The sequence below is a fragment of the Enhydra lutris genome, unplaced genomic scaffold (assembly GCF_002288905.1).
Source record: "Enhydra lutris kenyoni isolate GAN:26980312 unplaced genomic scaffold, ASM228890v2 scaffoldscaffold1, whole genome shotgun sequence".
In the NCBI taxonomy this organism is placed as follows: Eukaryota; Metazoa; Chordata; class Mammalia; order Carnivora; family Mustelidae; genus Enhydra; species Enhydra lutris.
In genome coordinates, this window is record NW_019154085.1 from 10,661,785 (window position 1) to 10,678,977 (window position 17,193).

A 17,193-nucleotide genomic window follows, 5' to 3' on the forward strand; every position below is an offset into this window, starting at 1 on the left:
GTTCTCATTAAATATTCCCTGCATGAATGAGTAATCAACTAATCAATGAATTGAGACTTGTTTGTCCATTGTCCTAGTAATTAATATAATAACTAGTTAGAATAAGGGAATGTCTCTTTGGCCATGGGGCAGAATAAGTGGAAATTAAATACATGATTCTATCTGTATTAGCTCCATTCACCAACCAAATGAACTCACCATGTGCAGACTGTTCTGCAGAAGGTGTTAATTCACAATGATTCAAATTAACATTAATATTTGCAGACATTGCCTTTCATTTATCTTAGCTCATTTACTTTATCATAAAATAAAGCTGAGTTAAATATTACTATACGCAGAAGAAATTTTAGATGCTTATGTAGTAAAGCGAGCCTTATAAGGCATTAATCTTCATTACTGAGGTGACATTTGATAATTCCCTTAGGAATATACCACTTCAGTTATAAGATTCCTTAAGGGAAAAGAAGAGTGCTTTGAGATATAAGCATCTTGCATGTTACCCAAATAAAGGGTTGCTTTTGATAAATCTGAGGAATGGAGTCCAGGGATAATAAGAAATGTGTATATTGTAGAGTGACTCAATCATCCCAATTTTTTATATCTCCTGCAGTCATGTCCTTTGGTACCACCCTCCCACACTGATCTTAGACCTGGCCGCATAACTTTTTTTTTGGTCAATTACAGAAAATTTGACTAAGAAGAGGTTTGAAAAATGCCTCTGCATTTCCATTTATTCTCTTGGACTCTTGCCACCTTCAGAAGAACACCCAGACTAGCTAGCTGGAGGGATAGGTGAGGGTAGAAAAGGTCATAGGTGTCCTAGCTGAGATCTCTCAGTCCATCCAGCAGCTGACTGGGTGTAGGAGGAGCCATCCTGGATGGGTGGAACTCAGCCTTGATCAGCTGAACTGCTCCACCCAGTGATAACCTTGTAAGAAATAATTAATGATTGTTTTAAGCCACCAACTCCAAAGATCGTCACATAATGTTACTGTAGCAATAGGTAATCGATTTGGTGGCCGGTTTTCCTACAGGATTATGTGAAGTTTCCAATTTATTAAAGAGCCATAATTTAGATTTCCAAGTTTTTAATGCTTTCAAGTAGAGGAAGAATACACATGGAAAATTGAACTGGAAATTAAAGTTGTTTTCAGAAGGAATAAAAAAATTGGGGAAAATGAGATAACTTGCACAGTCAATATGTTGTCTTAATAAATACATGCTCTACAGACAAAATATGCAGGCTAGAATTTTGGTTCCAACAGTTTAATAGCTCTGTGACCCTGGTCAGATTACTTTCTCTTTACTACATTCTCCTCATCTGTAAAATTGGAATACCTACTGATGGTTGATGGTTATTAAAATCATTTGAGATATATGTAAGGTCCTTAGGACAGTTTTGACACACAATGAACAGCTATAATAGAACAGGTGAGATATAAAATAAAGTAATATAAAATTATTACTATGTGGGAAGTTTTAAGATACAATCTAGGATTTTAAACAGACTCTTTTCTAGCCATTGTCCATTGCTTCTTTCTGGAACATATTTAAAGGCCTATATTGATGGCAAAATCATTGAACAATAGAGGAGTAGGTGGGGTATAGGGAATGGCAAACCCAAATTCAAGTTATGTGATGATAGACAAGTCATGGAGCCTTCCTGGAATTCAACTTATTTATCAGTAAATGTGGGTGTGGTTGAGCAAGATGATCTCTGAACTGTGCACCTTGAACATTCATTACCTCTAAGCCTGTAGTAGCCAAGTACAAAAAAAAAAATAAACTATTTCATGTAAAACCTTGAACCAGAGATTTCCTTAATGCATTAATCGTTATCAACGATAGGAAAGAATAGCAGCGATAACCTTTCAAGTTACACTGCACTGTTATATAGTAAGACAAAGAACATAATATGTATTGGTAATGTTTCCTGAGGACCTACCAGATACTGTGATAGATGCTAAGTACTAACCCGCAAAAACCCATTTCCATATGGTACCTAAGATGTAGTGGGAGGACAAGACTATGGGCATCAGGGAGACAAGATAAGGGCATCAGGGAGAGGGAAAAAAAAAATTCCTACCTTCAAGAAAAAATAAGTAAACAAACAAACTCTTACAGCTTGTTCTTTACAAAGATCTTACTGACTGATAAGAGATAAAGTTAGATTTCTTGGGTCTTTAGCCACTAGAACATAGACCCCTCCCCCACAATTCTTGTTTTATTATTTTTTCGTGAGAGTGTAGACATGGAAAATCTTATTCCTAAACAAAGACTGCTTATCGCTCAACACAAATTATAACTAAAGTGGTACTTATGAATAAGTTCTGCCTCAGGTCCACAGCCTGCCTTCTATACACAGTTTGAGGATGCTGTGGGCAGGCCTCTGCGCCCCACATTTCCGCCTGGCCAGAGGGCGCGCTCCCCCCGCCCCCCGCTCTGGATGACTCGGCCAGTAGAGGGCGCTAGGGGAAAGCTAGGGAGCCGGAGGCGAGAAAGGAGGGACTTCCTCCTTCCTCTTTGTTCCTGTGAGCTTCCGGCGGGCTTCCTATCAGTTCCTGGACACAGTGACAGTCACTTTAGTAACATCTAAATCCAGTTTGTCATTTTCCCAACACTTAGAGGACCAGCTTCCTGGTGTCCCAGGGCAGCGGTGGGAGCCCAACTGAGTAGCAACTCCTCCCAGCGTCTGGCTTTCCTTCAGCCTCGCTGTACCCTTCCTCGAGGATTCTCTTGTCATGTCAACCTTGTGTTTTCTCCTCCCCTCCCCACTGCGCTGATCGCTGCGATGCTGTTTTTGCAGCTGCTGTTTTGAGATGCTTTAGAGACCTGTGTTTACTCTTCCAGTTACCTAGCTAAGAACTTGATACCTAGTTATCAATTCTTTATGTTAAATTTTCTCCCTACGAAAGCGGGTGTGGTTCTGTCACTGGACTGGACTGAAACTGGAGGCAAAATAAGGATCCTAACAGATACATTTCAAATTTCTTTTTTTTTTTTTTTTAAGATTTTATTTGTTTTAGAGAGAGATAATGAAAGAGAGAACATGAGAAGGGGGAGGGTCAGAGGGAGAAGCAGACTCCCTGCCAAGCAAGGAGCGTGAAGCAGGACTCGATCCTGGAACTCCAGGTCATGACCTGAGACAAAGGCAGTCGCTTAACCAACTGAGCCACCCAGGCGCCCCATTTCAAATGTGTTTAATTGAAATACAATTCATAGTAAGTATGTATCTTCGTTCAGGCTGCTATAACAGAACACCAGAAGGTAGTGGCTTATAAACAACAGAAACGTATTTCTCACAATTCCGCAGTCTGGGAAGTCTAAGATCAAGGTGGGGCCAATCCTGTGTCTGGCGCGAAGCCACTTTCTGGTTCATATACAGCTATTTTCTTGCTTTGTCTTCACATGGTTGAAGGGGGTATGCCAGCTCTCTTCTGTAGGGCACTTAAATGAGGGGGCTCTATGTTGTAAGGGCAGGAATTCTAATCACAAGGACTTACCCTCATAACTAAATAACTTTCCTCATTTCCAGATACTGTCGCATTGGGAATTAGGCTTCCATATATGAATCTCAGGGCCGGGGGGGGGGGGGGGGGGGGGCGGTGATCTGTAGCAGTGCATGAATCTCTAAAAAGGTTGATGAAAATGTGTGTGTGTGTGTGTGTGTGTGTGTGTGTGTGTGTAGTGTGTATGTGAATCTCCTATGTAATCATCATCTGGGTCAAGATGCAGAATATTTTTAGCACTCAGAAGTCTCATTGTGTCCTTTCCCAGTCAATACCTGCAAACCTAACTACGACTGAAATTTATATTAGTAAAATTATGCAGTATATAATCTTGTTATGTGTCTGGTTTTCTTTTTTTCAGAACCTAGTATTTTTGAGAACTTTGATATTTTTGTGTGTAGTTATTCTCTTTCATTAGTGTGCTGTATCCCATTGTATGTGTATCATAATTTGTTCATTTTCTAATTGATAGGCATGCGGTTTGTTTCTAGTTTTTGGCTATTGAATAAAGCTGTTATAAGAAGTCTTGCACAGGTCTTCTGGTAAATATAAGCACTCACTTTGTGATATATACCCAGAAATGGAATTTCTGGGGTCATAGAATGTGATATATACCCAGAAATGGAATTTCTGGGGTCATAAGTTTTAGTCTTAGTAACTACTACCGAACTGATGTCCAAAGTGGTTTAGTAATGTATACTTCCATCTGCAGTGCATAAGCATTTCTGTTGGTCCACACCTTTGCCATTATCTCTTTGAATATTACTTCTTTCCTAGTTTCTCTATCTTCTCTTTCTGGGATGGGATGAATGAAGGTTGAAGTTTATGTCCCACATGTTATTCTATGCTCTTAAAAAAGTTATTTTTTTCATCTGGGTCTTCATTTTGAATATTTTCTATTTACCTGTCTTCAAGTTTACTCATCCAGTCTCCGATTGTATCCAGTCTAATGTTAAACTCATCTAGCGAGTTCTGAATTTCAGATATTGTATCACTCAGTTCTAGAATTTCCATTTCATTTTTTTGAAATTTAGTGTTAAAATCCTTCATGCTTTCATCTATTTTGTACATGATTTTATTTTTAAAAATATGTTAATCAAAGTTATTTAAAAGTTCCTCCTTAGGTGATAGCTTCTTTGTTTGAAATATCTGTGGATCTGTCTTGATTTCTGTTTTAATTGATATTATGTACACTTCTGAAACTATGCATATTGTGTTCAGTTGCCACTTAAAATATCTTCTAGAAGATTACCCTATGATTTAACGTTGATATGAAAACTTACTGTATATTTAGCAAGGCACAGAAACTGGGATAAATTGATTAATTTTTTTCTAAGAACCAGCTTTTGATTTTACTGATTTTTTTCCCTATCTTTCTATTTTTGTTTTCATTAATTTAGGCTCTTGCCTTTGTTTCTTTACTTCTTTATTTGTGTCTAATCTGTTCTTTTTCTAGTTTCTTAAAAGGTACTGGTTTGAAACCTTTCTTTTCTAGTATAAACACTTTGCCCTACAACTTTCCCTCTAAAATGCTTTAAGTATACCTATAATTTTTTGTTCCATTTTTTTAAAGTCAGTTCAAAATTTTTTAAAATTGCCTTTGAAAACTCATTTTTTACTGTAGTTATTTAAAAGTGTGTTGTTTAATCCCCAAATACAGTGGAATTTTTCCAACATTTTTTTTCTCTTAATGATTTCTAATTTAACTTCATTTTGGTCCAAGAACATACTTTGCATGATTTCTTTTATTTTAAATTTGTTAAAGTTTGTTTTATGTCCCAGGCTATGGTTTATCTTAGTGATTGTTTCATGTGTGCTTAAATGTGTATTTAGATGTTGTTGGGTAGAGTGTTCTATAACTGTCAATCAAATTTAGAGGTTAATAGTCTTCAAACCATCTGTATAATTATGATTCCCTTGTTTAGCCAATTAGAGAGGGTTATTGAAGTCTCCTACTCCAAACGTGGATTTGCCTACTTATTTTTTTTTTAGTTCAGTCAATTTTAACTTCATATATTTTGAAGCTCTGTTCTTAGGTGCATACTCATTTAGGATTCTTACGTCTTCTTGGAGAATTGACACTTTGGTCATTATGTAATTTGTCCCTCTACATCTCTAATAGTAATTATTTTTTTGAAGTTCAATGTATTTGACACTAATAAAGCTAATCCAGCTTTCTTTGGATTAGCATTTATATAATAAGTGTGTGTGTGTGTGTGTGTGTGTCTGTGTGTGTATTTTATATTTAAACTATCCGTGTATTTACAGTTGAAATGGGTTTCTTATTGACAGTATATTATTGGACTTTGCATTTTATTTAATCTGAAAATAATCTCTGTATTTAAACTTGTAGTTTAGCCATTCACATTTAATGTGATTATTGGTATAATTGAATTAAGTCAGTTATCTTACTAGCTATATTCTATTTTTCCCATCTGCTCTTTGTTTCTCTTTTCCTGTTTTCTTACCTTTTCTGCCTTAATTGAGCATTTTTATGACCTAACTTTATCTCTTCTATTGATTTATTATTTATATTTTTTAAAACATTAGTGGTTGCCTTAGAGTCTATAATATACACATTTTATTGATCAAAGTCTATCTTTAAGTAATACTATACTACTTCATGTATAGTGTTGTATCTTTATAATAGTGTGTTCTCACTTTCCTCCCCCTCTTCTTTGTGCTATTTTTTGTCATACATTTTAGTGGTACATTTGCTATAAATATAGAAATAAATTGCCATGGTACCATATTCTTTCTCTATAGAAAAAAATCCTGCTGTATTTCTTAGAGTAGTACTTTTGGTACTAAATTTCCTCCTGAGAGAATCTTTACTTCCGTTTGGAAACATATTTTTGTTTGGTATAGAATTCTGGGTTAAAAGATTTTTCTTTAACATTTAAAAAATTCCACTTGTTGCCTTCTACTTTGAATGATTTCTAGTGAGAAATGTGTAATTCTTTTATTGTTCTGTAGGTATTATGTCTTTTTTACTGACTGCCTTTAAGATACTGTCTTTTGTTTCCAACATTATGAGTATAATATGCTTATGTAGTTTATTTATACTTCCATTATTAGTGTTTTCTGAGGCTCTTCAATCTGTGGTTTACTACTAGTCATTAATATTGGAAAATTCTTGGCCATTTTATATTCAAATAATGCTTTTGCCCTGTTTTCGTTTTTTGTTTTTTCCCTCTTTCCCTCTCTACTCTTTCTGGGATTCAAATTGTATGTATGTTAGATAAATTGACTTATTAATATTGTTCTACAGCTTTTGAATGCCATAGGTTTTATTTTGGATTTTGTTTTTGGTTTTTACTTCTCCACTCTTTTTCTGGTTTGGTTTGGTTTGGTAATTTCTGTGGCTCTATCTTCAGATTATCTTCATGTTCACTGATTCCTTTCCTAGCTGTGTCAGTTCTAATGATGAGCTGTGGCAAAGACATTCTTCATTTTTGTTGTTGTATTTTTAATTTTCAGCATTTGTAGTTGATTCTTTCTTATGGTTTCTATCTCTCTCCTGAATATACCCACTGATCTTGCATGCTGCCTACCTCTTCCATTAGAGGTTTTGGCATATTCAACACAGTTATTTTAAATTTCCTCTCTGAAAATTTCACCATCTGTGTCATATCTAAGTCTGGTTTTAATGATTATTTCTTTTTTCTCTCAGGAGTGTGTTGTATTTTTTTGCCCTTTTACATGTCTTGCAATTTCTGTTATTGAAAGTTGGGCATCTTGTGTAGTTTTTATGCCTGAAAATCAGCATGTCTTTCCTTCTGCTAAATTTATAATGTAGAGATTTGAATTAATGTAGTTAGGCCTAGTTTTAAGTTTGTTGCTGTGGTGGTTACTCTTCGGGCACCACCAGCTTCAAATTCTTGCAATGATTCCATGTGTTAGGTTGGTTTGTCAGAGGTTTTTTTTTTCCCTCAACAAGTTCTCCGATGTTAATTTTAGACCTTCCTTTTTGCCGTGCCTCAGAGTGTTCTTTCCTTGCTCTTCTTTCTCCCTATCACTCTCTCAGCCATATTCTGAATTCACCTGTTACTTGATGCTTGTGCCTTGTCAGTAGGGAGTGATAGTGGGCATTCTCTCTTGTTCGCATGAAGCCTTACTCTTAGACCAGCTTGGTATCATGTCCCTGGGTCCTGGAGTGTGGGCTCCTCAGTGATGTTCCTCCCCAGATTATAGTCCTGGGCCCTGCCTTCAGTCGTCTCGTCTCAGGGTGAGATTTCTTTTATTGTCATTCCCTTCCCCTTATGCAAGTGGTTTTCACCAGTGTCATCAAGGTGACAGTGTGTTTATCTTGCTTTGTTTTTCCCCTCAACTTCATAGTTTAAGGGGGAAATTTTTCTCCATCTAGGTGGTGGGGAGGATGGGATACTTAGAAAAAGTCTTTGATCCATTATAGAAGGATATAGGTAGGGTCGTGTGCCAGCACTTATAGTGGCTGATTGCATTATAATTAACACTTTAAAACTTCCTTCGGTATTTTTTGTTTGTCCTTTGTTCATGGAGAAAAAAAACTAAAGAGAATATGGAATCCCTCAATTTTCTCATCTCCCAGGGACTTCACACTTTTTCCAGATTATATTTGGCCTCCACCAGTTTTCCAAATAACCCAAGTGAACTCTTTTTGCTGGTTTCAATTGCATCTGCCCTACATAAGCTATGACTTATGTCTTAACACTCCCTGCAGGCACCTGCCTTTCCTTAGATTTTGGGTTAATTGGTTGCCCTTCAATCTAGCTTTCAGTGATTTCAAGAAAATTCATGATTTTTTTAAATCTCTTATGTAAGGGTAAATAACACTCTTTCTTTCCAGCTCTCCACATTGCTGGGTGGAAAATACGTTTGATATTAATGGAGTGTCATTGTAGAAATGATCAGAATTTTATATTTTCTTGCAAATTAACAGCCAAGGGTTTTATGGACATAAAAAGAAAGATATCTGCAAGTAGATAAAGATGTGTTATGTTTTGTTCCTGAAATACTTGCAAAGAGATTATTCTCACCCTCTAAGCACTGTAACTGAAGGTAGGATAGATTGCCAAAATCTTTGGAATAGACGAAATCATTTCAAAGCAATGAAGGGCTGATGTTATCAATTCACATGTTGCACAGGATTATCATGAAGACATCATGTCATGGTTTAAATAGCAGCATTTTTTCTTAGTGGTTATAAAATAAATATATGCCTTACAATTGATGGCGTCCTCTGTACTGTTAACAGTGGAGTGGGGCTTTAGGTAGAGCAGCAGGCGACTTTCAGATTAGGCACTGAGATTTACATGCCTACAAAATAAAAACATATCTATGTAAGACTACCACATTATTTTTTTTTCATTTGTGATTGCCTTAAAATAATTTGATTTATGAGGTTATCAGCTATTATACTGAAAAATAGGTAAAATTTTTACGAGGCTTGGAATGAAGATCAGGTGTATTTATAATGAGGGAAAAGTAGATTAAAAGTTCATATAAAAGCAAATATTATTGATGTCCAAGAAGTTCATGTGCCATGGGAGACTTGGGGTTGAAAGGAAGGAAGAGGCTAAAAGAGAAACAACAGAGCTGGTGCATAGAGGCAGGGAAGCATCAGAGATGTTGCATCATCTTCTCAATATGACCTGAATCATATGACCTGGATCAGTCTCTTCACATATTGCTCTAAGGAGAATAAAGTACATGTGAATTTATGACACTGATCTCTTACTGCACATCCAAGGGACATCTGACTTCCCCTTGGACAACCATATCACATATACCTAGGGAGGAGAGTGGATGCAGGATTCTTAAAAAGGAAATTGACTCTTTGTCAATCTGCTTTGCCAAGGAAACATCATACTGTGGAATTCTCTATGGTGACTTCCTGAAGTAGACTTGTTCATGGTTGGAATGCATATGTCTTAAAAGAATCCTTCAGGATTTTACTAAATCTTTATAGTTCTTGACATGCAAAAAAAAAAAAATTATACATCCCTATCTCAAAAAACAATAAGAATTTTCAAAGCAAAAATGAAGTAAAATTAAGAGTTGTGTAAAGGTGAGGCTCTATCCTTCTAGAAATACTTGATATCTTTGCTTCATATTAGGATATTATCTTTAACCCTTGATTATACAAACAAAATATAAGATGTACATGTCCTAAGTTAGGGAATAAAGTAGAGTCAGGACCAGATAAATATTTGGTTTCCTTGTATTCCTCTGTTAGATCATTCATAAAAATTCCAAGTGAAGAGATATGCCACATGCTAGTGTATTTTTTGTAATGTATTTCTTTGGTAGTATTTTAAATAACAGGGAGTACCAAAAAACTGATCATTATGGAGGGATTTAACCTCAGCTAGCTATTTTATAACCAATGCTTTATTCCAGCTCTATAATTAACATCTAAAATTAACATTTTCAACATGACTTTAAACATTAGAGAATCTAAGTAGATATAAATACTTAAAGTACTATTGCTTTGCACTTTTTAGGCCTTTCAAAACGGAACTAAAGGCAGTCTCTCTCCACATGAAATATGGCACAGTACATGCTTTGGAACTGTTTTATAGTTTTAAATATTTTTTATGCAATTGGGTATAACTATTTCCATATGTTTATAAAGAGTAAAAGGAGGTAACAGCAGAGATGCTGAAATGTTCTATGTCCCTTTTCATTACTAGCCACATAAGAGAACCAGCCTCTTCTTATCTCTAGTCTATTGGTAAATAGAATTTATTCACTTTCCTTAATAGTAACCTGAAGATGCTGTTTAATGCACCATAAACAAATCTTATGAATTTTTTACATGATTAAAATGGTCATAACTATCCAATGTTTCTTGCTGATTGAATCTGCCACTTCTGTTTACTAGGAAAATAAATAACACATGTTTGCTCTCTTTCTAAAAGGTTCCTATTTATTCTGTGGTCATTTCCCACTTATAATATTTCCAGCTTAATTTCATAAAACAGCTTTTATAAGACTTGAAAAAAAAGCCCTTATTGTACATTGTCTTCAAGTATTTTGCCTCTGAGCTCTGGATTTTTATTTGAAGAAACATCCAACTATCCAGTTTTTATTTTCTTTACCTACCTTCTTTCATTCCTCCCTCCCTCCCTCCCTCTCTCCCTCCTTTCCTTCCTTTTTTTTTTTCTTTTTTGAGGACTGTATTAGAGTTGGAATTTAAAAAGTGAAACAGCTGCATGCCTTACATGTGCATGCAGAACTGGCAGAATATAGCTGTTTGTGAACTTCCCCCTCAACCAAAACCGCCATCCATATTAGAAATGCTGGTGCCAAATTTATAGATGTCAAACAAAGGGAAAAAATGAGGTTTACGGGGCATTTGTTTGTCAGAGGGTTCATTTAGATGTACAAGCATGCAGAGAAAACTGTCTATCAAGAAAAAACACCCGTTGTTATCATTTCTTAAGGATAGATGCCGTAAGAAATGCTATTTATGCCTCCCTTTTGATAATTGAAGGCCTGTATGAAATTCAGTGAGTATGACTAAATCACATCTTCAGTAGATAAATTCCTAGTATGTCATGGACTCCATCTTATATGCTTGATAACTCATTCAAATGGAGAGCCAAGGCCTGTTTCCATACCACCACATTTGTGTTAAAATATGAAGAATCTTCGATACAGGTTTCGAGGCTTATCTCAAGGTGCAACTCTTCTGAGGAACTTTCCTATTCTCGGTTTGCCTATGACCTCAAACCTGCATATGATGGGACATGTGCTATATTGTATTATAATTGTGTGCGCATTTGTCTTCTTTCCTTTCCTACTACCCTTATACAGACACGTCTCTCAGTAGTAGTTGTCTAGTCTAGAGCCAGGACAGACGGTATATATTCCTGCATGGGGTTGAAACAACTGGTCCAATGTTTTCCTCCCCCCAAACTCTGATAAGATATTGATGTTGGGAAGTTAAGCTTTGGTGTAAATAAAGGATATATACAACTATGTACAATCAGTGTATGTTATAATAGTCCGTTAAAAAACATCAGTTATATAATAAACCTAGGTTGACCTATTTCTCAGTGATTATGTGAATTTCATAAAGACTGTGATCTTTAGACTGGAAAGTACTTATAGTTCAAACAGGTCCTGTTCCAGAAGGAGGACACTGAGATTTAGACTTCAGAGACACATAAGAACTTTGTTTTATTTTCAGTTAGGAAAACTATAAGACAACCCAAAGTTGTTCTGACCGAATCACTAATGGTTCTTCTTTTGCTTAGAAATCTTCTCTGTTAACCTTGGTGGAATAGGAATTGTTCATTACCACCATGCTGCTTTTATTCTTTTTTTAAATAATCATTTTTTTTATTTATTTTCAGCATAACAGTATTCATTGTTTTTGTTCTTGAGTAGTATGCCAATGATGTACTCATATTTCTAAGACTTTAAATTTTAGGAAACAACACTGTTATATTTTATTTTCACCGTACTTGTAGGTTATTCCCAAGTTATTCACACAGAGTCTTAGCCAGTCCACTAGTGCTCAACAAGCTTGATGCAGCTTCATGGTGCTGGTTGAAAGGGGGTAAGCACCTTTGAGAAACTCTTCTGATCAAAAGTGGAGTTCAGAGTGACCCAGGGCTTGATAGAGGGGGAGCCAAACTCAGTTATCAATATAAAACTCTGTGTCTTATAGCTTCTTCAAAGCATCTGCCATATAAGGAATACAGCCAGTTATGGTGTATTCCTTATAAGCACCAAATGGACCTAGAACATTTTACCACTTTCACCAGGTCTTACATCATGGAGTTTACAGTTTTAAATTAGGCTTGCTATAAATGAAATTCCCCAATGGAAAAAGTGAGAATAAGTTTATATAATAATTTTCCAACATTTGTTGTAGAAATTACTTAAATTTTCAGCTGGGTATATAGGTTTTTTGCTGACGAAGTAGATGACTTTACAAGATTCCATCAGAGAAGTGTCTTGTAGGAGCCAGTGCATAGTAGTCACATTGATCATGTCAGGTACCCTGATGAATGCTACATGTGTCTTATCACATTTGGCATTTGTAATAATCTTATGAGATTGGTATTATCCCCATTTTATACATGAGGTACCTGAGACTCAATCATGTGAATTAGTGAATGATGGTACTGAACTTCAAATTGAGGCTTGTCTTACTTAAAACCACATACTCCTCATTACATGAAGATGAATTCATCCTAAATTGAGTTGTAGATCTCTCATTATTTGGAAATCTAAACTTGATTCAAATTCATTTGTGTGAAGAAAGAGGCTGAGTTAGCTTTATTTGTAAGTGGAGTTGGCATATTATATTCCATAATCAACATAATGTGTAGCAACTGCCTTTTGCATTTCCAGATGTAGAAAAGAGGGTTATGTGAATTACATGAACTTGAGTTATTTAATAATTAGCAACTTGCATACTGTGTAGATTCTTATGAAGTTCACATCAAAATATGGAAATATAAAGTGTTTTTATCTTTTAGGAGCTTAAATAAAAAAAGAGTCTGTGGAAGAAACCAAGACTATTATGTAAGCAGGGTATAAGGTGGGCTGAAGGGAGAGGTGTTCTTCCTGGAAGAGTGAATGAGCATTTTCAGGGCAAAGTCAAAAAGATAATCTTGCCCAAAGGGTCCTGGCAAAATATCATAATATTGGACTTGATTGTAGGGTGATATATATAGTTTTGACCCTAACAGTTGAATAGATAAATTAGTGTTGCCAGCTGATGTAAGCCAATCTAGTCATGCACAACAGTTTTATTGTTTTTGTAGTTAACAGGTGAACCAGCAGTTAGTACAAGGGTTAGATCTATCCTCATTTTTCCCCTGTGCTCTACTTCTGCATCCTTCACTCTTCCTTTCTAAAGCCAGTCTGGTAATGGTACAGTAGTTTCCCAAATTTCTCCCCTACTCAAAGACATTGCTGTAGAATTCTCCCCGTCTCCTGCTCACCAATTTTAACTCTCTTCATATGAATCTCTTATTTTTTCCTTCTATATAATGATCTAGTAATTTGATAGAGAGTAAATAGCAACATTTTTTTGAGGAAGGTAATACATAAAAAAGAAGTAAATACATTGACATAAATACATTGACTGGTTAAAGCTATAAAGGCTTTGTAATTTATGGATAAAAAGAGAAGCTTGAGGGTGCCTGGGTGGCTCAGTGGGTTAAGCCTCTGCCTTCAGCTCAGGTCATGGTCCCAGGGTCCCATGGTCCTGGGATCGAGCCCCACATGGGGCTCTCTGCTCAGCAGGGAGCATGCTTCCCCATCTCTCTCTCTGCCTGCCTCTTGGCCTATGTGTGATCTCTCTCTCCTTCTATCAAATAAATAAACAAAATCTTAAAAAAAAAAAGAGAAGCTTGAATGATTATTTGAAGCTTAATATATCTATGAAAATTTCCACTGAAAGGTGAAAAATCACAGGTTTGATGTTGATTCACAACTCTGCTCAAATCATGATGGAAAAACAGCAGAAGATACACTATTGCTTTTATAAAGGTGAGGAAACTAATAGTAACAGATTTTGAAGTAATAGCATGAGATAGTGGGACTGTTCCTTCATAGATGTACTACAAGGGAAAAGAAAGTCTCTTTGAGCTACAGATTGCCTTGGAATTCAGTAGTTTAGGACTTGCAATGACTAAGGATGTCAAGGGTGGCAAGGGCATGTGAACAATGAAGGAAACATGCCGGAATAAACACTGTAGCTTCCAAGATGTATTGGTGATGTATTTGAAACATGTAAATTAGCAGCTGCCCGGATAGAAGGCTAGGCTGTAGGTCTGTGGGGGTTGTGCCTGTTGCACTTTGGTAATGTCCATGGACAACTGCTGACAATGTCCAGTCTTTCTGAAGGACAGATAAAAATCCTAGAAAACTGATACTGGAAGAAACCCAAAGATAAAAAGATCATGTCTATGTATGACAAAAAGGCAGAATTATTCCATTTCTCAATTTGTAGATATTTGCTGGGCATCTGTGTGTGCAGCAAGACTATGAGAGATAAAAATATGTAAAAGATATATTTCATGTTTTTTTATATTTGTAAGTGCAAAAGTATGTTCACTGAACTAATCAGAATGATTATAAAAATAAGAATTAAGTTCTCTAGAATTTATTGAGCATCTGCTATATGCCTGTTAAAATCCTGGCTTTATATGCGTACATATCTAAGGTGTATGCATATACCTTTCCTTGAATGATTTAGCTTAATGCTTACAGCAATACTGAAATTTGGTCTTAGTCTCTTCATTTCTATGGAAGGAAATCAAGTAACTTATTCAAAGTAAGACAAGATTACCTCTCAAGTTTCAAAGAAAAAAAAAAAATACACTCCAGGCTGGGATTGTCAAAGACGTAAGTTTGGTATTGAGCAGTGAAGAATGAAATAAATAGGTAGGAGAAATGGAAAGATATTCGAGGTCAGGGTATTGAAGGAGTATTGCATGTTATGAATATCAATTGATTGGAAGAGAGCAGCATATGTGTAAAAGCAGTTAGAAAATACTTTGGAAAGGGAAGTGGGACCTAAATTACAATGAGTCTCTGTGCTTTTATACCCCTCCCTCTGAATCTAGCTCTAGTCTTTCTAGTTCTTTTAATTCCATTGAGAGAAAGGTGGTTTTAGTTTCATATTTTCCATTTTATAGTTATTAGGTTGATGAAAGATCAAAGATGAAATGAAGAATATTTTAGTTTCAGATCCTGTATCTTATAGTGATTTGGTTTTATAAAAAGATGCCCAAGTTACACTATTTGGATCAAGTTTATAATATGTGCCTAATCTAGTCTACACCTCAGATATGTATGCATATAAAGCCAATTACAAGCAACTTAAAAGTAACACAGGAAATTCAGGTTAACATTTGTCACAGTTTCCAATGGAAACAGCCTCTTCTATTTAACTTGTGATGAAATGAAAATGCTACACCTCATTTTCTCTCTTAGTGTAAAGCCTTCTTCTCCTCTCCTAGCCAAAATCCCACAAACTTGGACATTGCAAAGAATACTCTCTTCCTGGCCTTTATTGTGAGATGCTGAGGACTGTTTTCTGTAAAGGACTAAAAAATATGCATTTAAGAGATGATGAATGTTGCTCAGTGGTAAATCTTTGTGTAAAAATGTGTTAAATTTTAGTCATTTTCTGTGGGATTGTAGCATCAGCAACTGGCATGAGATGAATCAGACTGATGATTCCAGTTCTTTGCAAAGCAGACAGCATGATATAATGGCACTGAAAAAATCTCCCTTGGCAACTTTTGTAGCCACGAAGTGCAAAAGAGGTGTTAGATATTACTATACTTGGAAAGAGCAGGAGTCCTCATTTCAACTATTGAAATTATTTGAAGCCATCTTTTACCATTTCCTCTAATGCTCATAATGTGGATATCGTCAGGATTTGATCTCTTGAGCCAGGCAGCCTTATCTTAGTTTTCTGTGGGGTCCTGGAGCCCTTCAGGAGTCTAGGAGCCTTTTCTGTAAAGGGGGTGTTTGAACAATACATATCCAGATATATTTTTTCTTTGTACACAGTCAACCTTGCCAAGTATCATTTCAAGAATTGAATGTTTGGTTTTTTTGCAACTGCCATAATCTTGCTTGGAAGGTCACCTTCTGTGAGAACTGAATAGATGTAATTCTTTCAAGAGAAATTTTAAGATGATTTATATATTCATATTTTTAAAGAAACACACAAGTTGCAGAAATCACATAAAGCAATTTTCCTTAAGCAAGAAGTTGTAAATGCTGTCAGAATATGTTAATTTAGGAGTTGCAGGGATTAATTGACCACCAGGAACTTTTAGTCTATTCGTGGCGCCTACCGTGGTTGCTCAAAGTGATGAATACTAGCATAGAAGTGTTATCTAAGTTCTGTTGGAGCACAGAGCAGAAAGAGACTAATTCCAACCAAGTTGGCATAATTGTCTCTTGCCTGATTATATGAAGTTATTGACTATTATAGAAGTGGGAAATCTGTTTTTAGCCACAGTTTGCCTACAGCAGCCAAGTACACTCTCCCCAGTCCTACTCAGGCTAAATCCTAGGAAAGTTATAGAAGCCATGTGGCTTAGATTCCTGGAAAATAGCACTGACATCGGGTCACTGCAACAGGATCTACCTGATGCTAGCCTATTTCTAGGTGACAGAAATACCTATGTGCCCATTACAAGGAGTTTGGAGTTCTTTCCAGCTGCTATTCCCTTCTGCCTGTTCACTGTTTCCATTCTTCCATAAAGCTTTCTCTCTCTATTGTTCATATTTTTATAACTATATAATATGTAACTTCAGAAGATTTTGCCTGTGTTCCTCATTCACACTCTAAAATACAGCATGCCGCATGATGTGGCCCTTTTAACATTATTCAGCAACTTTAAGGTTATTGCTGAGAGGTGTTATATAAACAGTCTTTTTGTGATTTTGGTATTTTAGATTTAAAGAGATGCTTCATTTTAATGATTGATAAACACTGTACTTTGAAAAACACCCTTTAAATATGTTCTTTTATATTTAAAGGGTGTTTTTCAAAGTACAGTGCTTCGTATATTTGTTGTAATAAATACTTCAAAGGTTCAGTTCTCACAAAAGACCAAAAGGTACTATATGCAGTTTGTTAATCTTTTTTTGGACACTCTAGATATTGGGGTAATCTAGCTGCTACAATAAATGCCAAATCTCAGTTAAGATCTAT